The sequence below is a fragment of the Budorcas taxicolor genome, chromosome 2 (genome assembly GCF_023091745.1).
Source record: "Budorcas taxicolor isolate Tak-1 chromosome 2, Takin1.1, whole genome shotgun sequence".
Lineage (NCBI taxonomy): Eukaryota > Metazoa > Chordata > Mammalia > Artiodactyla > Bovidae > Budorcas > Budorcas taxicolor.
This window is the reverse complement of record NC_068911.1, coordinates 164,227,749-164,252,474: the sequence shown is the minus strand read 5'-3', so window position 1 is coordinate 164,252,474 and position 24,726 is coordinate 164,227,749. Positions and strand designations below refer to the sequence as shown.

General features: G+C 42.1%; 1 protein-coding gene and 1 non-coding gene across 3 annotated transcripts in view; one reads left to right on the top strand and one right to left on the bottom strand.

Annotated features, from left to right (window-relative positions):
• DIS3L2 (DIS3 like 3'-5' exoribonuclease 2) overlaps nt 1–24,457 on the bottom strand; it is a 360,246-nt gene extending 335,789 nt beyond the window's left edge. The window contains exon 1 of one of the 2 annotated variants that reach the window (XM_052655148.1): nt 24,424–24,457. The gene's annotated coding sequence lies outside the window, so the exon portion shown is untranslated. Of the gene's footprint in view, nt 1–23,115; nt 23,174–24,423 lie in introns of those variants that run through there. The other variant, XM_052655156.1, reaches the window with a different exon arrangement.
• TRNAG-CCC (transfer RNA glycine (anticodon CCC)) lies at nt 21,414–21,485 on the top strand. The gene has a single exon. It is a non-coding gene; the product is annotated as a tRNA-Gly (tRNA).
• Nucleotides 24,458–24,726: the final 269 nt, after the last annotated feature.

The window sequence follows — 24,726 nt, the reverse complement described above, 5'->3', positions numbered from 1 at the left end:
GTGAACTTCCTGATGTTCAAGCTGGTTTTAGAAAAGGCAGAGGAACCAGAGATCAAATTGCCAACATCCGCTGGATCATGGAAAAAGCAAGAGAGTTCCAGACAAACATCTATTTCTGCTTTATTGACTATGCCAAAGCCTTTGACTGTGTGGATCACAATCAACTGTGGAAAATTCTCAGAGAGATGGGAATACCAGACCACCTGACCTGCCTCTTGAGAAATCTGTATGCAGGTCAGGAAGCAACAGTTAGAACTGGACATGGAACAACAGACTGGTTCCAAATAGGAAAAGGAGTACGTCAAGGCTGTATACTGTCACCCTACTTATTTAACTTCTATGCAGAGTATATCATGAGAAACACTGGACTGAAAGAAGTACAAGCTGGAATCAAGATTGCTGGGAGAAATATCAATAACCTCAGATATGCAGATGACACCACCCTTATGGCAGAAAGTGAAGAGGAACTCAAAAGCCTCTTGATGAAAGTGAAAGTGGAGAGTAAAAAAGTTGGCTTAAAGCTCAACATTCAGAAAATGAAGATCATGGCATCTGGTCCCATCACTTCATGGGAAATAGATGGGGAAACAGTGGAAACAGTGTCAGACTTTATTTTTGGGGGGCTCCAAAATCACTGCATATGGTGACTGCAGCCATGAAATTAAAAGACGCTTACTCCTTGGAAGAAAAGTTATGACCAACCTAGATAGCGTATTCAAAAGCAGAGACATTACTTTGCCGACTAAGGTCTGTCTAGTCAAGGCTATGGTTTTTCCTGTGGTCATGTATTGATGTGAGAATTGGACTGTGAAGAAGGCTGAGCACAAGAATTGATGCTTTTGAACTGTGGCATTAGAGAAGACTCTTGAGAGTCCCTTGGAGATCCAAGCAATCCATTCTGAAGGAGATCAGCTCTGGGATTTCTTTGGAAGGAGTGATGCTAAAGCTGAAATTCCAGTACTTTGGCCACTCATGGGAAGAGTTGACTCATTGGAAAAGACTCTGATGCTGGGAGGGATTGGAGGCAGGAGGAGAAGGGGACGACAGAGGATGAGATGGCTGGATGGCATCACTGACTCGATGGACATGAGTCTGAGTGAACTCAGGGAGTTGGTGATGGACAGGGAGGCCTGGCGTGCTGCAATTCATGGGGTCGCAGAGTCGGACATGACTGAGCGGCTGAACTGAACTGAACTGAACTTCAGGTAGATAGCAGAGAAACAGGACAATCCAAGAAAACAAATAACTGAAACAATTCCAACAATACTGAAATGCAACAAAGACACACCTGCGGCCTTCCTTCTCACTGCTTCAAAAACAGAACTCAGAAGAGCAGCACTGGAACCCTTGCTTCTCAGGGAGACAAAACAAACTTAAAGTCTACAGGTACCAGGAAATCAGCTGGGCCTCCACTTCCACTCCAGAGCTTGAGTTTCCCAGCACTGACATAAGCCTTCCCAGCAGATGAGCAAAACATTGGACAACAGCTCCACAGCAAAGCTCAGGGTCTTGGGGTCACTTTAAAACTTCAGCTACGAGAGTTCAACTTGTCACTTAGGGGAAGCTCCACTATTAAGACCTTGCTACTGCCCTATCCACATAAAACAGAAAACTTATATTCACACAGAGCCTCTGTGTACACGGCATTAATCCAGATGTGAGGAATTCCAAAGTTACGATTCCCACGGCAACTGTAATCTTGGCAAACCCACACACATGTATTTTGTACTACTTCAGATGGTAGTGACCTTAAAAAGAACAAAGCACATTTTGATCTCCACAACTAATTACAAAGAAAAACTCCCAGACAGATCGGAGATCAGAAAATTACCTTCCTTCAGAGAGAGTGGAGCTCCTTCTTTGAGACAATTAACAAAGACTAGACCAAGCACTGAAGAACATTATGTTGGAATAATTCTTACCTGGCCTGAAGGACAAGGGCCAGACAACTTAACGGGGTTTCCTCTGAACACTCACTTCTAACTTGCTAAGACAACCAGCTGTTAGATATTTAGAACTTCATTTCAAATATTTAATACTTTCAAAAAGTAACTTAAATGCTAATCAGATGCAGAATAGGCTCAATTTCAGTTCTCACTTGAAGCAACAGATGAAACATTTAAGTTATTACTAAATAGATCATCTATTGTAAAACAAGTCAAATAATACTTGCTTATGTCAGTTAACATGGAGAATGGTTCCCTGGTTCTTAATTTAAGGTTAAAATGCCAGATTCCAGAGGGCTGAGTACTACTAGAATAAGCTAAAAGGCTAATGGAAGAAAGTAGAATTTAGTGGTTAAAAGACTTCTGAAGCCAAAAAGCCCAGGTTTGAATCCTGTTCTACCACTTAAAAGCTGTGGCTTTCGGCAAGTCACTTGATGTCTCTGTGCCTGTTTCACCATCTAAAACAGGCAGTAATAAAAGCTAGCATGTGGAACTGTCTTGAGTATTAAATGAGGTAATATATGCAAAGTTCTCAGAGCAGTAACTGGCAGACAGTAAGCACTCAATAAGCATTCCCTGGTAGCTCAGCTAGTAGAGAATCCACCCACAATGCAGGAGACTCTGGTTTGACTCCTGGGTCAGAAAGTTCCCCTGGAGAAGGGATAGACTACCCACTCCAGCATTCACGGGCTTCCCTGGTGGCTCAGACAGTAAAGAATCTGCCTGCAATGTGGGAGACTTGGGTTCGATCCCCGGGTTGGGAAGATCCTCTGGAGGAGGGCATGGCAACCCACTCCAATATTTTTGCCTGGAGAATCCCTATGGACAAAGGATCCTGGTGGACTACAGTCTATGAGGTTGCAGAGAGTCAGATATGACTGAGCAACTAAGCACACATTATTAATATAAAGCTATTTATTTCACCTTGGCAGCAATCTTTGTTTGATAAACCAGCATCCACACAAAAAGATTTTAAAAAACTGAAAATAATTTTAATACTATAATGAAACTTTAACCAGTCTCTTTAGCACAACAATAATAAACGACCTTCTCTCCTCTTGCCTCTGTTCTCTATCTGTCTCGTAACTAAAGACAAAATCCGAACTCCTCAGCCAAACACTCAAATTGCTCCATCATCTCTGCTGGCCCATCCTGGCTCAACATCCTGCATACTCCTGTAAGAACCTTCTGTTTCAACTAATTTTCTCACAGTCCTCTAAATACACCTTGTACTCATTCAACAAGCATCTGAGAATCTACGGAGCCAAGCAGTGTGCTAACACTATATGCAAAGATGACAGAGTCTGCCCTTAAAAGACACAGAATATAATAGAAAAAGACATAAGCAAAAATAGCTTCAGTAGGCTGTAACTATAGTCACAAAAGAGCAAAGGGCAGGGCAGCTGCACCGAGCAGAATTGACCAGTTCTGTAGATGAAGAAGTCCTCTCAGGCAGGCTCTGCTCAGTCATGTCCAATTCTTTCCAACCCCATGGACTGTAGACCACCAGGCTCCTCTGTCCATGGACTTTTCCAGGAAGGAATACTGGAGTGGGTTGCCATTTTCTCCTCCAGGGGATCTTCCCAACCCAGAGATGGAACCCGCATTAACTTTTGCGTCTAGTGCATTGCAGGCGGATTCTTTACCACTGAGCCATTAGGGAAGCCCAAGAAGAGGTAAAAACCTATATAGATCTTTAACCAGAACAGAAACTAGAAAATGCTGCCAAAGACCCACAAGCCCTCCCCGAAATGCATCGGGTTCAGATCGTTTCAGAGACAGGTAATTTCAGTGTCATTTAAACTGCTGGGGGGAGAGAGGGGTTTAAAAAAACTTTTGGATTTATGCTCTAAGGATAAATAATAAACTTGATACCAAATGTGACAAAGAAAGAACACACACTCTTTCACATACAGAATTACAGAAGAATCTTTGTTACAAACATAAATGCAAAACTCAAAATAAAATAAAAAATCTATCCAGCATTTAAACGTTAAAAATTATATTCCATGCATGCATGGTACAGAATGTTTATTCTAACATTAAGAACATATTCACTATACAGTAAATTAATGCAATGGAATCAAGCTATCATCAAGCTAAAAGACAAAAGGCACTGATCAAGTCCAACATCCATTTCATTTTCTTTCTAGTTGGAGCAAGGATTACTATCAAACTCCACTCTCTGGGCCAGTCACTCTTGCCGCTCACACAGTACACGACCTACATCTGTGAATTCATTGGCCAGCCAACAGCCTCAACTCCAAGCTCTAACGATGTGCACCCAACTCCCATTCTTAATTAAGACTTCTTAGTAACTAGGACTAAATAGAAATTTTCTTCTGATATGATAAGATCTATGCCAAGGAAGCAACACCTCTTCTGTAGCACTCTGCCGGGGGCCAGTGTGAGGAACTCCGCCCATGGCAAAGGTCATGAGGAAGGAGGCTTGGCGTACGCAAAGGCGTGATCAAGCCTCAGGAAACCCCCTGTTCCCGAGCATCTACCCCAAAACCAGAGTCTGTTTTATGCTCTCACCTACACCTCTGACTTTACAGGGGGCTCTCCCCCATAACCGTTTCTCTCGGAGAAGGAGTAAACGTGCAGCTCCAAGGCAATAAAAATTACTGGGCGTAACAAGAGTGTTTCAGCTCACGGACTCCTCTGAAGGTTATCTAGCCCACCTGTGTAGGTTTGTCCGGCCACATGTGATTGTTTACAGCCTCCCAACCTGAGAGGCATGAGATGTTTTAGACTTACTAAAGGCAAATTCTTTGGGGGAGTTAGAAATTATTAGTATAGTGGGTTGGTTAGGAATTATATTGGTGAAGGGTTTTTCATTTGTGTCAATAATTGCTGCTAATTCCCTGCTCTGGGTGGGACAAGGATGTCTCAGGTCAAACCTCTCTGCTGACAGACTAGCTTGTGTGACAGGATTATCCATACTCCTGCCACTATGCACATGATTGTTTACTACCTCTCAACCATAAACAGCACAGAGAGTTTTGGAGTATTTTGAGAGTCTTAATTAGCATAGGGCTTTTCTCATTGTTGAGTCAATGATTGCCACCAGGCCTCCATATCCTTAGGCACCTGGGAATATATTAATCAACGTATTTGGAATATAGAAAAGGAAATATAGTAGTTTTTAAGGTTAGCAATACTAGACTTTTTGAGTTAATGGATTTTCTCTTTTGTAATAGATCACTGTACTTTGTTATAAATCACTGTGTCCTTGCTATGTAAAAATGTAACTTTATCACTATCTTTAATAGATCTTAAGGGGAACATTGGTGAAAGGACTTTCATTTGTTGGGCTGATGTTTGCTGCTAAATCTCCATATTCCCTGCCCTTATAACGAATATAACTAACATATAGGAGAAGTAAGTATTAACCTTTAAGCATATAGGAGAAATAAGTATTAACCTTTAAGATTAATCATGTTAACCTTGGGTTAAACAAATTCCTTTCTTGATTGTAACTCACTACACCCTTACCCTATAGGAATGTAACTTTATTTGGAGGGTGTTGCCTGGTTTAAGAAAAAACACCCTTGGAAAAAATAAGTTTTTTGGTTATCAGAAAGAAAGGATCATAAAATCCCTAAGACCTTTTTATGTGAAGCACCTGATTTTGATAAAGGTCAGGACTGCTGACCCCCGCGTGACTCTGTATTCATCCCTATATGTAACAAAAGGTATATAAGCAAACCCAAAAATAAAGAAATCGGATCAGTTTCCGGAAAGACTGATTCCCCCATGTCGTTTCTTTCTTGCTCCCTGTTTTTCTGGCTGAATTCCCATCTGGAGCATGGATGCTATTCCACGTAATCCAAGTTATTCAGCCTCTTTTTCTCCACTAATCTTCCTACTACACTATCCGTTTCTAATCTCTCTATATATCTGTAATTAAATATGTATTTTTCCAAGGACGCCGACGCCGTCCCCACCTTCGAATTCCCTGGATCCACCGGGGCTGAACCCCGGCAGCACTCAGACCAAAATAATGCACAATTTGAATCTAACCATGAGGAAACACCAGACAAACCAGATGAGGAACAGCATATTTAAAAAGAAAAAAGGCTGTCTTCTTCAAAACCTATCATGTCGTAAAAGACAAAAAAGACTACAGAACTGTTCGAGATTAAAGGAGACAAGAGAAACATGGCAAGCAAATGCCACGTGTGACCCCTCAACAGAGCCTATCCTCGAGGGGGAAGATGCTGAAAGAGACTTTACTGGACCAGCTGACAACTTGTAAGAGAGGGCCTATGAGTAAACTCCAGGAGCTGGTGACAGACAGGGAGGCCTGGCGTGCGGCAGTCCATGGGGTTGCGAAGAGTCGGACACTACTGAGAGACTGAACTGATGATCAAAGTTGTATCAGTGTTAAATGAACTAAGTTGATAACTTTTCTTTAGGTGTGTAAAAAATATCCCTACTCTTGGAAAATACTGACCGAAGTATTTAGAGGTAATCGTATGCAATCATGCACAATAATCTCAAGAAAACTTTTATTTTATATATGTGTGTGTGCCTGTGTGCAGAGGATGAGACGGCGGGGCGGCGGGGGGGGGGGGGGGGGGGGGGGGGGGGGGGGGCGGTGAGTAAGCACAAAAAGGATATATGCACTCTTGGCCATTTATCCCAGAGAACTGAAAACTTAGGTTCACACAAAAACCTGCTTATGCATGTTTACAGCAACTTTATTCATGACAGCCAAACACTGAACACAACCCAGCTGCCCTTCAACAGATGAATGATTAAATAAGTGACGGTACATCCATGCCACGGAATACCGCTCAGCAGTAAAAAGGAACAAACTACTGCTACATGCAACAAGCTGGAGAAATCACAAAAGAACCACTTTGAGTGAAAAAAGTCCGTCTCAGAGGTTATGTACTACGTATCTCGTCCCATGTACAAAGCATTCTTGAAACAACAAATTACAGACAGAGAGTTTAGTGGCTGCCAGGGTTCAGGGAGGCAGAGAGCAAGGGAAATGACTACGGCTATGAAAGTGCAAGACAAGAGATCCCTCGAGTCAAGGATTCTTCTCTGTCTTGACTGTGGTGGTAATCATACCAATCTATAGATGTGACAGAATGAAATACACACACAAGTAAAACTGGTAAAACTGCAATAAGATGGGTGAGTTGTATTGATAATTAGTTTCCAAGTTGTGATATACTATAGCTCAGCAAGAGGAAACTGGGTGAAATGCACACAGGATCTCTCTGTATTCTCTCTTACAACTGCATGTGACTCCACAAGTATCTCAAAACAAAGAGCCTAATTTAAAAGTAAAGTTTAAAAAGGATAAAAGTTAAAAACAACAAACAGCCAGAAAATAATTCACGGATAACGGTAAAGCACTAACTAGAGGCATTCTGAGAACAGGAAAAGGCTGCCAGCTATACTACTGTTATTCAGCATTGTTCTAAAGAAGCTAGTCGTTGCATATGACGAAAAGCATAATACAAATATTAGGAAAGAGACAAAATGATCAATTATAAATGAAATCGTCGTCTACCTAGAAAATCCAACATAATCAAGTGATAAAGTATTACAATATGAGTTCAGTAGTGTCCAAATACAACACAGATGGTTGTTATCTGGAACTGACTAACTGAGGGTTTTTCAACTTTACAACAGTGTGAAAGTGACACACAGAGTTTCTGTAGAAACTCTACTTTGAATTTTGGTCTTTTCCTAGGCTAGTAATATATGGGAGATGATCTACTGTGATGCTGAATAGTAGCAATGAGCTGCAGCAAGCAGTCATCCACACTCTTACAAGGGTGACCAACTGATACATATACAATCATTCTGGACCCAGACAACCCTTCTGTTCTTCACTTTCAGTACAGCATTCAATAAATTTCATGAGCTAGTCAACATTTTATTATAAAACAGACTTTGTGTTAGATGATTCTGCACCACTGAAGGCTAATATAAGTGTTCTGAACGCGTTTAAGGTGGCAAGGCTATGCTATGATGTTAGGTAGGTAGGTTAAGTGAAGTTAAGTGAAAGTCTTTTCGACCCCATAGACTATACAGTCCATGGAATTCTCCAGGCCAGAATACTTGAGTGGGTAGCCTTTCCCTTCTCCAGGGCATCTTCCCGACCCAGGAGCCAAACTGGAGTAGGATTGTTTACCAACTGAGCCACAAGGAAAGCCCAGTTAGGTAGGTTAGGTGTAATAATGGAGAAGGAAATGGCAACCCACTCCAGTACTCTTGCCTGGAAAATTCCATGGATGGAGGAGCCTGGTAGGCTACAGTCCATGGATGCAAAGGGTCGGTCACGACTAAGCAAGTTCGCTGGTTCACTGATTTGAGAAGTAATCCCAGATGATACCACTCTAATGGCAGAAAGTGAAGAAGTGAAGAGCCTCTTGATGAGGGTGAAAGAGAAGAGTTAAAAAGTTGGCTTGAAATTGAACATTCAAAAAACTAAGATGAGGGCATTTAGTCTCATCACTTCATGGCAAACAGAAGGGTAAAAAGTGGAAGCAGTGACAAAGTTTATTTTCTTGGGCTCCAAAAGCATTGCAGATAGTGACTGCAGCCATAAAATTAAAAGACACTTGCCCCTTGAAGGAAAAGCTATGACAAACCTTGACAGGGTATTTAAAAAGCAGAGACATCACTTTGCCAACAAAGGTCCATCTAGTCAAAGCTATGATTTTTCCAATAGTCATGTATGGATGTGAGGATTGGACCATAAAGAGGCTGAGTGCCAAAGAACTGATGCTTTTGAATTGCGGTGCTGGAAAAGACTCCTGAGAGTCCCCTGGACTGCAAGGAGATCAGACCACTAAATTTTAAAGGAAATCAACTCTGAATATTCATTGGAAGGACTGAAGCTGAAACTCCAATACTTTGGCCACCTGATGTGAACAGCCAGCTCATTGGAAAAGACCCTGATGCTGGGAAAGACAGAAGGCAGGAGAAGGGGACGCCAGAGGATCAGATGGTTAGAGCATCACCAACTCAATGGACATGAATTTGAGCAAACTCCAGGAGATAGTGGAGGACAGAGGAGCCTGGTGTGCTGCAGTCCATGGGATCTCAAAGAGTCGGATGTGACTTAGTGACTGAACAAGGATCCCATCATAAGTAAGATCTGTATATAAAAGTCAACAGTCTTTTTATTATATTCCACTAATAATAAATTTCCATGGGGTCACAAAGAGTCGGACCTGAGTGAGCAACTGAACTGAACTGAATAATCAATTAGAAAATTTTGTAAAAAAGAATTTTGTTCTATTTATATATACTTTTAAATTGTTTACATAAGACATTTGCAATTGTTTTTTAATACTTAATTTTTTTCCCCAGGAATATAATGACTACGTACCTCTAATAAGCTTCTCCAAAACAATGTATTCCCAGTTCTCCCCCATTAAGTATTGTGTTTATTTTTCTCTGATTTGCTCTTCCTCAGTATCCAGTCCGCACTTCACTTGAGAACCCAAAGATTCTAGAAAGCAGATTCTAACCTATTTTCCAATTCCCCAAAGCTTCAAGTACTTGGAACAAGCCTAAGCCAGATATAAAGATGAAGATCTAAGGTTTCTTCCAGCTCTGAATCTCCATCTTGCCAGGAGCTAGAATCCCTTCAATCAGCTCTAAGAGACTCTAAGAGTGCATCCTTCTGCAGACCTCAGGAACATTTTCAAGAGGTTTCTCTCTCCTATGAATTCCAATTTCACAGTCAGTGAAGCTCATTCTAGAGTAGAATCACGTTTAATCCATCCATTTCTAGTCAGGGCCTCTCACATGAGCCCCCATTTCAAATTCGAGCTGCTGCTAAACGACCATCAGCCCAATCCATTTCCTCCAGGTGGATCTGTTGTGTGGTGCATCCTAGGCAAAAGCCAAGACCATGTCTCGGTCCTTACACAGAGTCCTTCTACGTTCCTGCTATGTTCGAGGTCTCCCAGGATAACAAGAAACATCCTCAGTTAAGAAGCAAAAAGGATAGAAGGAAATAAATTATTTTCATAGTTCTTGAAGAGAATGGAGCCTATTAGAGAAGGAAAGAATGGCATAGAATTTTAAGAAAAGGAAGAATTTCCTTCATCTTATTTTAATATAAATTCAACTCTCTTGTAACATTTTCATTCCAAAAACAGCAGGGGATTAAATTCTCAAACAAAATATGGCACTGGCCTACACCATCCTAAAAATGCCAGCAGTCTAGCAATGAACCATCTCTTTAACTGCCTTTGCTTCCCAAAGTGTAAGAAAGGAAACTCCCACTCAGACACAGCACATTCATAATGATCATTCTCTTCAGAAAGTAGGATTACTAAGGATTCTCACTTTAATGCATACATTTTAGTAATGTTTGGTTTTTTCTTTCTTATAAGAGCGTGAACTACTTTTGTCAAACATTATATATACATTTATTTTTTAACTCTATTCACTCATAATAAAAACAGTCTAGATTTGTTGACTAAAAATAATTATGCTTTCTCATAAATCAAGTTGGTTCAGTAATTTAAGAGGTTTTCAATATTTATAGATAATATGACTGCCCATCTTGAAAAATCTCAAAGGATAAACTCACAAATTATTAAGACTAATGATTTCAGCAAGAATGACAGAAAAGGCAGATTCAACAACAAAAAATTATCAATAAAATTCCTATATACCCACAATAATTAATTTTAAAATATGAGAGGATAAAAGATCAATTCTAAGTAACAATCAAAATCACAAAATGTTGAGGAATTGAGACTTCCATGGAGGTGCAGTAGTTAAGACTCTGTGCTTCCAATGCATGGGGCACAGGTCAGATACAGTCAAAAAACCCAACCTAAGCACAACTGAATTCCAGTCACAACTTTTTTACAGAAACTAAGAAGCTGATCTCAAAAATCAAATGGAAGAAAAAATGGGCAAAGAATGTGCATATACATTCTTTCAGAAAAGATATATTAATAGCCAAGAAGTTCATGAAAGATGTCCAACATTATTAGTCATTAAAAAATACAAATCAAAAACAATGAGGCTCCATTCATACTCAAATCTAGAAAATAACTCCTAGACACCCGTTGGTGGCGGTTTTAATCACTCAGTTGCCTCTGACTCTTTGCGACCCCATGGACTGTAGCCCTGCGGACTCCTCTGTCCATGGGACTTCCCAGGCAGGAATACTGGAGTGGCTGCCATTTCTTCTCCAGGGGATCTTCCCGACCCAGGGATCAAACCAGTGTCTGCTTGCACTGCAGGCAGATTCTCTGCCGCTGAGCCCACCAGGGAAGCCCAGTCACCTGGTAGGGAGTTAGAAAGCCTTGATTTTCATCTTTTCTTCTGAAGTTGCATCAGCAAGGAATTCATAGGGGTAGAGAGGGTTTACAGCAAAAGACATGTGTGTGCTCTTTGACGAAACTCACTGAGAACCACCAGTGATCACTTCAGGGGGCTCCAGAAAGAAGGGCAGTTGTCGGAACCAAATAGTAAAAAGGTTTGCTGAAGATAATTAAAAGCCCTGCAAGAAGAATGATGTGACTTGAACAATAAGACATTTTTCCATTAATTATTTTTTAACCAACTGAAACATAATGAAATCCTGGATGAAACCTCAGCTCTCAATTCCTCTGATATATAAAGATCAGAGTGAGTCCAGTTGAGCACTTGAAGTGTCAGGACCAATTCTGCATGTGGTGGGCAGTTGTGAGTGCAAAGACAGTATCACATGTACTCCTTCCTACTAGCAGCCAGAAGTAAAAAAGTCCCAAAGAAACAGGCTTGGGCTCTGCCCACAACACTGTCATCTGAGCATTCCTTTCATTAGAACAATACAAGATTATACAATGACCCTTAAGTTGAAGCAGGATTCTAGATGCCTGAGAAAGTGGGATACTCTAAGGGTATGGTAAGCTGACTGCTGACACAATCAATAAATGAATTAGCGTAAAGTATGCTGACTTCTTCTGAAGGAATTTTATGAACACAAGATTTAAGACTTCTTATACAATAAGCAATGCAATCACAAATACTAATAAAGGTTGGATGGCATCACTGACTCAATGGGCATGAGTATGAGTAAACTCTTGGCGTTTGTGATGGACAGGGAGGCCTGGCATGCTGCAGTCCATAGGGTTGCAAAGAGTCAGACACAACTGAGCAACTGAACTGAACAGAAGGGTGCTATGAACTAAAGGTGGTGCTGGAGAAGACTCTTGAGAGTCCCCTGAACTGCAAGGAGATCAAACCAGTCAATCTTAAAGGAAATCAGTCCTGAATATTCATTGGAAGGACTGATGCTAAAGCTGAAATTCCAATACTTTGGCCACATGATGCAAAGAACTGACTCATTGGAAAAGACCCTGATGCTGGGAAGGATTAAAGGCAGGAGGAGAAGGGGACGACAGAGGATGAGATGGTTCGATGGCATCACTGACTCGATGGACATGAGTTTGAGCAAGCTCTGGGAGTTGGTGATGGACAGGGAAGCCTGGTGTGCTTCTGTCCATAGGGTCTTAAAAGAGTCTGACACAACTGAGCGACTGAACTGAAGAGTGCTATGCAAGAAGATGTTATTAATCAATCAATAAACCTAGAGATGAATTATGTGCAAGACTGTACTAAGGAATGAAGGGAAATTTTAAAGTCTACATCTCTGAATCAGAAGCATGCAGCAGTTGACATACATGAAAAAGCTGTGTTGGGGACTTCCTTGCTGGTCCAGGGGTTAAGAATCTGCCTTGCAATGCAGGGGATGGGACACAGGTTCAATCCCTGGTCTGAGAACTAAGATCCCACATGCTGCAGAGCAACTAAAACCCATGCACTGCAACTACTGAGCCTGTATGCCACAACCACAGAGATTACATTAAGATGGCAACTCTCCCCAAATTATTGATAGATACAATACAACCTGAATCAAATTCTCAAGCAGAGTTTTATGAAAAGCTGACAAGCTGACTGTAAAATTAATATGAAATGAAAAGGACCTCAAAAAGCCAAAGTCTGCAGAAAGAACAGCAAAGCTGAAGGACTTACACTGTCTGACTTCAAGTCTATTTTACAAAGCTCTAGTAATCAAATCAGCATAGTACTGGCATCAACACAGATCAACAGATGAATGAAAACAAAAGAAAGTCCAGAAATGGAACCAAAACATATACAAATTTTCAACTGTGGTATAACCTAGGTACAAGGGAATTTAGTGAAAATATAGTCTTTTCAACAAACAGTTCTAGAACAACCAGATTCCATATACTTAAAAATGAACTCTGATCCATACCTTGCACTATGTATAAAAATTAACTGAAAGTAGATCACACGTCTACAGTAAAGTGAAAGTATTAGTCACTCAGTCCTGTCAGACTCTTTGCAAACCCATGGACTGTAGCCCGCCAGGTTTCTCTGTCCATGGAATTCTTCAGGCAAGAATACTGGAGTGGGTTGCCATTCCCTTCTCCAGGGGATACTCCTGACCCAGGTCAAACCCAGATCTCCTGCATTGCAGGCAGATTCTTTACCATCTGAGCCACCAGGGATATAGGTCTAAAAGTAAAATCTAAAACTAAAGCTTCTAGAACATATTACAAACATATTATTGTGAAAATAGGCAAAGAAAGTTTTTAAGCAAGAAAAGCAGAATCCATAAAAGAAAAAATTGTTAAGTTGGATTTCATTAAAATTAAGAACTGCTCTTCAAAAGTCATCATTTAAGAGAATAAAAAGAAATCAGGAGAAAACATGGTGGAAAGTTCTGACAAAACGTGGTCCACTGGAGAAAGGAATGTCAAACCACTTCAGTATTCTTGCCTTGAGAACCCCATGAACAGTATGAAAAGGCAAAGAGATGTGACACTGAAAGATGAACTCCCCAGGTCAGTAGGTGCCCAATATGGTACTGGAGAAGAGAGGAGAAATAGCTCCAGAGAGAATGAAGAGACAGAGTCAAAGCGAAACAACACCCAGTTGTGGATGTGACTGGTGATAGAAGTAAAGTCCGATGCTGTAAAGAGCAATATTGCATAGGAACCTGGAATGTTAGGTCCATGAATCAAGGTAAATTAGAAGTGGTCAAACAGGAGATAGCAAGAGTGAACATCAATATTTTAAGGTGAAGGCGAAGGTGAAGTCGCTCAGTCGTGTTCGACTCTTTGCAACCCCGTGGACTGTAACCTACTAGGCTTCTCCGTCCCTGGGATTCTCCAGGCAAGAATACTGGAGTGGATTGCCATTTCCTTCTCCAGGGGATCTTCCCGACCCAGGGATCGAACCCAGGTCTCCCACGCTGGAGGCAGACGCTTTAACCTCTGAGCCACCAGGGAAGCCCATCAACAACATTTTAGGAATCAGTGAACTAAAATGGACCAGAATGGGTGAATTTAATTCAGATGAATTAAATTAAATTAAATTCTTGTGGGCAAGAATCCCTTAGAAGAAATGGAGTAGCCCTCATAGTCAACCAAAGAGTCCGAAATGCAGTACTTGGGTGCAAGAATGATCTCTGTTCATTTTCAAGGCAAACCATTCAATATTTCAGTAACCCAAGGCTGTGCCCCAAGCACTGATGCTGAAGAAGCTGAAAGGTTCTATGAAGACCTACAAGACATTCTAGAACTAACACCAAAAAAAGATGTCCTTTCATCATAGGGGGCTGGAATACAAAAGTAGGAAGTCAAGAGATACCTGGACTAACAAACAAGTTTGGCCTTGGAATACAAAATGAAGCAGGGCAAAAGCTAACAGTTTTGCCAAGAGAACACACTAGTCATAGGAAACACCCTCTTCCAATGACACAAGAGACGACTCTACACATGGACATCACCAGATGGCCAATACCAAAATCAGATTGATTACATTCTTTGCAGCCAAAGATGGAGAAGCTCTATACAGTCAGCAAAAATAAGACCAGGAGCTGATTGTGGCTCACATCATGAACTCTGTTCGGAAGTGACAAACAGATTCAAGGGATTAGATCTGATAGAGTGCCTGCCTGAAGAACTAGGGACACAGGTTTAAGACACTGTGCACAGGGCAGTGATCAAGACCATCCCCAAGAAAAAGAAATGCAAAAAGGCAAAATGGTTGTCTGAGGAGGTCTTAAAAATAGCTGAGAAAAGAAGAGATGCAAAAGGCAAAGGAGAAAAGGAAAGATATACCCATTTGAATGCAGAGTTCCAAAGAATAGCAAGGAGGGATAAGAAAGCCTTCTTCAGTGATCAACGCAAAGAAATAGAGGAAGACAACAGAATGGGAAAGACTAGAGATCCTGTCCAGAAAATTTCATGCAAACATAGGCACGATAAAGGACAGAAACCATATAGGCCTAACAGAAGAAGAAGATATTAAGAAGAGGTGGAAAGAATACACAGAAGAACTATACAAAAAAGATCTTCATGACCCAGATAATCACAATAGTGTGATCACTCACCTAGAGCCAGACATCCTAGAATGCGAAGTCAAGTGGGCCTTAGGAAGCATCACTACAAACAAAGCTAGTGAAGGTGATGGAATTTCAGTTGAGCTATTTCAAATCCTAAAAGATGATGCTGTAAAAGTGTTTCACTCAATATGCCAGCAAATTTGGAAAACTCAGCAGTGGCCACAGGACTGGAAAAGGTCAGTTTTCATTCCAATCCCAAAGAAAGGCAATGCCAAAGAATGCTCAAACTACTGCACAATTGCACTCATCTCACACGTTTAGCAAAGTAATGCTCAAAATTCTCCAAACTAGGCTTCAACAGTATGTGACAGTGAAATTCCAGATATTTAAGCTGGATTTAGAAAAGGCAGAGGAAAGTGAAAGAAAGTGAAGTCGCTAAGTCGTGCCCGACTCTTTGGGACCCCATGGACAGTAGCCTACACCAAGCTCCTCCATCCATGGGATTTTCAAGGCAAGAGTACTGTAGTGGGTTGCCATTTCCTTCTCCAGGGAATCTTCCCAACCCAGGGATCACACCCAGGTCTCTCACATTGTAGACAGATGCTTTACCGTCTGAGCCGCCAGGGAAGTAGAGATCAAATTGCCAATATCCATTGGATCAGCGAAAAAGCAAGAGAGTTCCAGAAAAATATCTACTTCTGCTTTATTAAATATGTCAAAGCCTCTGACTGTGGATTACAACAAACTATGGAAAATTCTTCAAGAGATGGGAATACTAGACCACCTTACCTGCCTCCTGAGAAATCTGTATGCAAGTCAAGAAGCAAGTTAGAACCAGACATGAAACAACTGACTGGTTCCAAATTGGGAAAGGAGTACGTCAAGGCTGTATATTGTCACCCTGCTTATTTAACTTAAATGCAGAGTACATCATGCAAAATGCCGGGCTGGTGGAAGCACAAGCTGGAATCAAGATTGCCAGGAGAAATATCAATAACCTTAGATATGCAGATGACACCACCCTTATGGCAGAAAGTGAAGAGAAATTAAAGAGTCTCTTAATAAAAGTTAAAGAGAAGAGTGAAAAAGCTGGCTTAAAACTCAACATTCAAAATACTAAGATCATGGCATCTGCCCCCATCTCTTCATGGCAAATAGATGGGGAAACAATGGAAACAGTGATGGACTTATTTTCTTGGGCTCCAAAATCACTGCAGATGGTGACTGTAGCCATGATATTAACAGAAGCTTGCTCCTTGGACGAAAAGCTATGACCAACCTAGACAGCATATTAAAAAGCAGAGACTTCAGTTTGCCAACAAAAGTCTGTCTAATCAAAACTATGGTTTTTCCAGTAATCATGTATGCATGTGAGAGTTGGACCATAAAGAAAGCTGAGTGCCACAGAATTGACGCTTTTGAACTGTGGTGTTGGAAAAGACTCTTTAGAGTCCCTTGGACTGCAAGGAGATCAAACCAGTCAATCCTAAAGGAAATCGGTCCTGAATATTCATTAGAAGGACTGATGCTGAAGCTGAAGTTCCAATACTTTGGCCACTTGATGGGAAGAACTGACTCACTGGAAAAGACCTTGATGCTGGGAGGGATTAAAGGCAGGAGGAGAAGTGGACAACAGAGGATGAGATGGTTGGATGGCATCACTGACTTGATGGACATGAGTGTGAGTAAGGTCCGGGAGTTAGTGATAGACAGGGAAGCCTGGCGTGCTGCAGTCCATTGGTTCACAGAGTCAGACACAGCTGAGAGACTGGACTGAACTGGAGAAAACATTTGCAAATCCTGTGTCTGAAAAAGGATATACATCCAGAATATATAAAGAAGTTCTAAAAATCAGTGATAAGAAAACACACTCAATTAAAAATGGACAAACCATTTTTTGTCCATTTCACCAAAGAAGTTATATGGAAAGGAAATAAGCTCATGAAAAGACACACAACGTCTTAGTCCTTAGAGAAATACAATTTAAAATCACCATGAGATACCATTCCACATCTATAAGAAAGACGAAAATTGAAAAGACTGACCATGCCAAGTGTTGGCAAGGATGTGGAAGAACTGGACCTCTTATACACTGCTGGTGGTAAAGCAAATGAGTACAGCCACTTTAGAAAATTTTGACAGTTTCTTTAAAAGTATGTTCCTACCACATGATCTAGCCGTTTTACTTCTATGTGCTTAACCAAGAGAAATAAAAGTACATATCCATACAGAAAGACTGGTACACAAATTTTCATAACAACCTCATTTGTTACCAACTAAAAATTGGAAATGACCAATATGTCCAACAATACGTGAATGTATCAATAAACTGCAGTATATCCCTTCAAAGGAATTGTATTCAGCATTAAAGAGGAATCAACTACTGACATACTAAAGAATGAATATCAAAATAATCATGCTGAGTGAAAGAAGCATAACCACCAACTATATGATTCCATTTATATAACATTTTAGGAAATTCTACCAAACAAGATTAATATATAATTACAGAATGATCAGTAGTTGTCTTGGATGGGGGTCAAGGAGCCAAGGATGTAATGAAAGTTTTGGGGGTGATGGATATGTTTACTATCCTGTCTGTGATGACAGTCTCATAAGTACATATATCTATCAAAATTTTATAGATTACAAATTTTTAATAAGTACTGTTTATATATGTTGACTATATCTCAGTGAACCAGCTTTGTAAAAACATGGTCTTAACCAATAATTAATAATGCTTCATGGTCCAATTATTAGAAGTATTTCCTGCTAATAATGTATGTGTTAGTCACTCAGTCGTGTCTGAACTTTTGAAATCCCATGGACTATAGCCCACCAGGTTTCTCTGTCCATGGAATTCTCCAGGCAAGAATATTGGAGTGGGTTGTCATGCCCTTCTCCAGGGGATCTTCCCAATCCAGGGATCAAACCCAGGTCTCCCGCATTGCAGGCAGATTCTTTACCGTATGAGCTACCTGGGAAGCCCGAATAATGTATAGTTATAAAATTCACAGAGCATCTTTACTTGCAAAATACTAAGCAAGACTGATTTGAACTGACAAAATTCAGTAAATCATGGTAACAAATGTCTTAATGCAGCAAAAGATACAAGAACAATGCAAATATATTTTCATTTTTTAAATGTAAGATAACTAAAAAGAATAACCACCATGTAAATTATGGATCTTAAATTGGATTAAACAAAAATACCATGTGTTGTTATCTCCTTCCTGGTACTACAACTGCTACTACAGTTTCATATTCAACACTCTAAAACTGACTAAAGCAGACCATGGCAAAGAGAGAAAGCAGCAACTATTCCCACGCAGAGAAACGCTCTCTAAAAGACATGAAGCTACACAGAAATGTTTGGAGATTCTCTGCAAATCCCTCAGCACCTAGACAATCACTAGAAACCTCTTCCTCATCAAAGCCTAATGGGAGACAGCAAAGTTCCTCAGTTAGCATTATATAACTTCCTGCCTCCTCCTGGTTTGGGCACCCAAGCTCTCAAGTCCCTTAAATACGCCAACAATTACTGTCCTTCATTTGAAGGATTCTTCAAACCACAGGGAACAGGTGACTTCCTACTGTATCCACCTACTTCATTACTTGCCCTTTTCCCTGGGGCTCCTTTCGATCTTAGGTTGATGCTGATACATCTAGCATTCATGCTGAAATCAGCACCTGACTCAGAGAAGTAGGATGATTCAGGGTGGGATTCCCAGGTGGTGGTAGTGGTAAAAAAAAAAGTATTAGTTGCTCAGTCATGTCCAGCTCTTTGCAACCCCATGGACTACAGGCCGCCAGTCTCCTCTGTCCATGGAATTCTCCAGGCAAGAATATTGAAGTGGGTTGCCATTCCCTTTTCCAAGTGGTGAAGAACCCACCTGCCAATGCAGGAGACTTAAGAGATGAGGGTTCAATCCCTGGATTGGGAAGATCCCCTGGAGGAGAGTATGGCAACCCACTCCAGTATTCTTGCCTGGAAAATTTCATGGACAGAGGAGACTGATGGGCTATGGTCCACAGTGTCGCAGAGAGTCTGAAGCGACTTAGCATGCACAATGCAGAGTTGTGGAAGGATCATGGACTTTGAAATCAGACATGGGTTCATGTGTGAGTGCATGCCAAGTCATTTCAGTCGTGTCCGACTCTTTGCAACCGTATGGACCATAGCCTGCCAGGCTCCTCTGTCCATGGAACGCTCCAGGCAAGAATACTGGAGTGCCATGCCCTTCTCCAGGGGATCTTCCTGACCCAGGGATCGAACCTGGGTCTGCCGCACTGCAGGCACTAGGGAAGCCCGAACCCTGAGAACACGTGCACAAAAAGACAAATACTGTGTGCTGCACTGATATGAGGTACTTACTGTACTCAAGATCAGAGACAGAAAGTAGATGAATAGTTGCCAGAGGCTGGGAAGAATATAAGTCATGGTTTAATGGGTAAAGAGTTTCAGTTTTACAGGATGAATAGTTCTGGAGATGAATGATGATGACTGCAAGACATTATGAATATATTTAATACCACTGAACAGCACACGGAAAATGGATAAGATGGCAAATTTTGGATTTTGTGTATTTTATCACAATTTTTTAAAACGGGGGGGGGTGTTTTTGGACTAGTGGTTGATTGCACTTGACTAAATCTATGAGTTAATCACCTAATTGCAGCTCTGGGGCATCCAGTTCTTGCTACGGTTCCAAATTAAATGCTCTCTGAAAAGCTCTTGTCAAATCCTCTACCTCTTGTGACACAACACAGAGGAGCATCCTGTGTAGCTCCCACCGCCCTCAGTCTAACAGAGATAACAAGAATTCTGCCTGTGCTTCCTTCACATTACCAACAATGGCACAGATGGCCAGACCGCAGAGGGAGTCACAGAACCATTCCAGGCCCATAGCGGGGTTTGCACATGTGCTTGACAGTATTTGAATGAAAACGAGCTTCATTTCCTACAGAAACTCCCCAGAGAAAACAAAATACTTCTGAAGGTTAAAATAAAAGGACACTCTGCAACTTGGATCCTATGAGGTTGATCCTCTAAGGCTGGTCAACATTACAGAAAACCAAAGTTTGGGATAAATGTGGAAACTGAAAACAAAAGTTTACAAATATTCCCCACACAAGAAAATCATTTGCTATACCATTTTTGTACTTAAAATACTGAGCCACCTCAAAATCATTTCCAATCCAATACCTAAAATCAACTGGTCTGTAAGCGTTGTGAGGTGAACACTATAAAATGTGGTATAAATACGATTCTTTCAAAACCACTGAGCAGTAATAAAACTCACAAATAAGCACAAATCTTTGTCTCAAAATAAATCAGTCAAGCTAAAAAGTTTAACGTGTTCTTTTTCTTTTCTGACGGCTTTTTCATCAAACTGTGCAGGGGAACTCAGGTATTGCCATGGGCGAATACGTGCCATAACGAGAGGGAAAAGGACAGGCAGGATTTGAACTGACTGATGGGAGAAGGAAGGACACGTGCAGAGGAGGAATATGAAGGAAGGTACAGGGGACACAGCTTGTATAATTTCACTTCTCTGAAGTATCTGGAGTAGTCGAAATCATGATAACAGAAAGTAGAAGGGTGACTGCCAGGAGCTGGCGGGAAGGAGAAATAGGGAATTGTTCAATGGGTACCGAGATTGGTTTTTTTAAGATGAAACAGGGTGAGCAATGTTACACAACAGTGTAAATACAGTTAACTGTACACTTAAAAATGGTCAAGAGGGTAAATTTTAGACTATGCACTTTTTTAAACTACAATTAGAAAAAAAGAGTCACAGAAATTAGTGCCCTGGCAGTCATACTAATGCAAAAATATTTCAAATTGACTAACTTCAGTGTTCAGTCCTAATCTCTACAATTCCTTTTTTCCCTAAATTGGAAAAAAATAGTAGACGCACGTTGCTAACGGTACAAGCAGGTTTCCTTAACTACAATAAAACTTAAGGAGCGAGAAAACCAAAAGAAGACAATACAAACACTAAGTGATGGTAGAAAATACAAAGCAGGCTAGTCAAACACAATCTAATTGTGTCATCCCCACCCACAATCTAGTCTAGGGCTCCAAGGAAAACTGTACAGGGACTTCCCTGGTGGTCCAATGGCTAAGACTCTGTGCTCCCAATGCAGGGACCCAGGTTCAATCCCTGGTCAGGGAACTAGATCCCACATGCCACAACAAAGATCACAGATCCTGCGTGCCACAACTAACACCTGGCACGACCAAATAAATTAAAATTTAATTTAATTTTTAAAAAACTGTATGGAAGCTTCTCTTTATACCAAGAATAAAGAAAAACTCTTCTACCTGCTTGCAAGGCCCAGCACCTTCTGGCCCACTTCACCAGCCCCCTCTCCCCCCAGGTTCTTCTATATGCTTCCTGATCCATACACAGGCCTGTACCTTAAGTCCCCAGTTATCTCCATGAACCCTGCCATCACAGAGTCTTTTTACCCTTGCATTTGTTCTGACTGGAACATTCTTTCTTTCCTGTGTATCCTTCAGATCTCAGTTCAAATGTCACTTCTAGGATTTCCCTAACTCAAATACTTGTCACTGTTGCAGTTTTACATTCGTGTGGTTAATCTGCTGGAATCTGCTGATCACGACTATCTTGTATGCATTCACATTCCCCCATTTCCAATGCTAAACTCAGCACCTAGTACCAACTAAGCACTCAAATACCTGTTGAATAAGTGAATGGGCACCAAATCTATAAGAAAATAATAAAATATCACAGAATGTTTCCTTAGGAGTTTGTGCATCTTCACAAATCAATCTTGGAGAACGCCCAAAGCAACTGAGCCTAAAGTCCCTACTCAATTCTTTAAAAAAACAAAAAAGTCAACTCAAATGCCTGTATAAATTTCCCTGGCCCTTCTGTCTCTAAGCAAATACTGGGCATTCTAAGCACTTAATAAATACTTAACTGAAATGAAATTATACTCTTTTGAATAATGGATTTTTATATTTAAACTCCTGCATTTTAGTCCCAAATAATATTTCCAAAAATTGTTCATATGCCTCAGTTTTATCTCCATTACCACTGGATTAATTATAATGTCGTTATCCAATAACGTTCAAATAAGGCTTAGCGCAGGGGGTCCCCAAAGCCCATGGTAGGGGTCGTGGCCTGTTAGGAGCTGGGCAGCACAGCAGGAAGTGAATCGCCGGAAAGCAAGCGAAGCTTCCTGTGTATTTATAGCCGCTTCCCATCGCTCCCATTACAGCCTGAGCTCCACCTCCTGCCAGATTAGCAGCCACATTCGATTCTCACAGGAGCTCGAACCAAAACAAGACTGTGGAGTAGACTACCGTAAGCAACACACTTCAGGTGTCATTGTCCCCCAGCACCCCTGGATGGGACCATCCAGTTGCAGGAAAACAAGCTCAGAGCTCCCACTGATTCTGCACTATGGTGAGTTGTACGACTATTCCATTATATGTAAAACTATTCCATTTTATGAGCGTTCATGCTAAGTCGCTTCCGACTCTTTGTGACCCTATGGACTATAGCCCTCCAGGCTTCTCTGTTCATGGGATTCTCCAGGCCTGAGTACTGGAGCGGGTTGCCATGCACTCTTCCGGGGGTTCTTTCCCACCCAGGAATCCATCCGTCATGTCTTAGCTTACATCTCCTACATTGGCAGGCGGGTTCTTTACCACTAGTGCCACCTGGGAAGCCCCATTTCATTATACATCATAATGTAATACTAGAAATGAAATCCACAATAAATGTAATGTACTTGAATCAACCCACGCCATCCATGCAACCCCAGAAAAATTACCTTCAGGAAACCAGTCCCTGGTGCCAAAAAGATTAGGACTTGCTGGCTTAGAGCATCCTTAGTCGCACCGCTTCAAACTCAGTTAAGGGAGGTTTTCAGTCCTTTGTATTTTAATATAAATTTTACTTTGTCAATTTCTGGGGTGGAGCCGGGGATGGTGGGGGGGGAGGGGGTCGGGGGGTTGGAAACAGGCCAGCTGGGATTTTACTATTGTGTTGAAACTGTTTTCAAATGTAAATCAGAGATATTAACAACACCTGTCCCTACTTTTTTAACGTGGTAAATGTCACTCGAGTCTTTTTTCCCAAAATCTACTCAGTCCCAAGGAGAGTTCCTTCTGTAGAAAACTATTAAGACACAAAATCTAACTCACAGAATACTAAATAAACTAAAATTCCCAGGTAGCTCAGCTGGTAAAGAATTTGCCGGCAATGCAGGAGACCCCGGTTCAATTTCTGGGTTAGGAAGTTCCCCTGCAGAAGCAACAGGCTACCCACTCCAGTATTCTTGGGATTCCCTGGTAGCTCAGACAGTAAAAGATTCCGCCTGCAATGCGGGAGGCCTGGGTTCCATCTCTGGGTTGGGAAGATCCCTTGGAGGAGGGCATGGCAACCCACTCCAATACTCTCGCCTGGAGCATCCCCGTGGACAGGGCAGCCTGGCGGGCTACCAGTCCATAGGGTCGCAAAGACTCCGACGAGACTCAGCACAGCACAAATAAACTAAAAACCAGAAAGCTAATTCCGAGCTAAAGGACCAGTTCGAAATGTTGAACTAGATGAGTCTCCAGGATCAACGAAGCAGATAAAAGTATACCACTCTGGAAGGCGCAGAGCAACAGGCAAACATCAAGTATTACAGCAAAGTGGCTGGTGGTCAGGAATCCTAAGGCGCCCCTCCCCTGTCAATCCCAAACATCTATCAGGACCCAACCGAATGCGTCCACAGGTAACCCGAACCTCGGGAAGGGTCCCGAGTTAAACAGTAAGCAACAGGCTGTTTAACTCTGCTTTTCCTCCCGGGGCATCATACTGGGTACAAGGGAGGGCCGGCGGGGCTCAGGCGTGAGGAGCCGGGCCTGGGAGACCAGGTGGGCCCTGAGCGGGGGGCGTGGGGTGGGCAGGGGCGACGCCAGGGCCGGGGAATCGATGCCAGAGACAGAGAGCACTTGCGTCTGGCCGCCGGCGCAGGTGCCCCTACCTCCCCGAAGGGTCGCGGTGGCCTTGAAGGCCAGCCCCGGGGTCGATTTTGAGGAGGGGTCAAGGTGGGCGCGCGGGCGCAGGGGGGCCGGGGGCTGGGAGGCCTCACCGTGGCTCCCGGGAAGCCAGCGCCGCCGCCTTCCCGCAGTTGCTAAGGAGAATGCTCTTCCGGGTCACGGGCGCCGAGTTGTAAAGAGCAACGGTGGCCGGGAGGGGCCAAAAGCGAAGCGCGAGGGTGAGCGCGCGCGGCCGCGGCGGTGGTCTCCGCGGTAGTTCTGTTGCGGCGGCGGCGGAAGCAGAGCCCTAGCGGAGGGCTCTCCCGGGGGCCAGCTGTAGCCAGTGGCTCTAGATGCTGGCCCCCTGCTCCCGGGCCAGCGGCTGGCGGGCGACCTCCCGCCCCTGCTCCTGATCG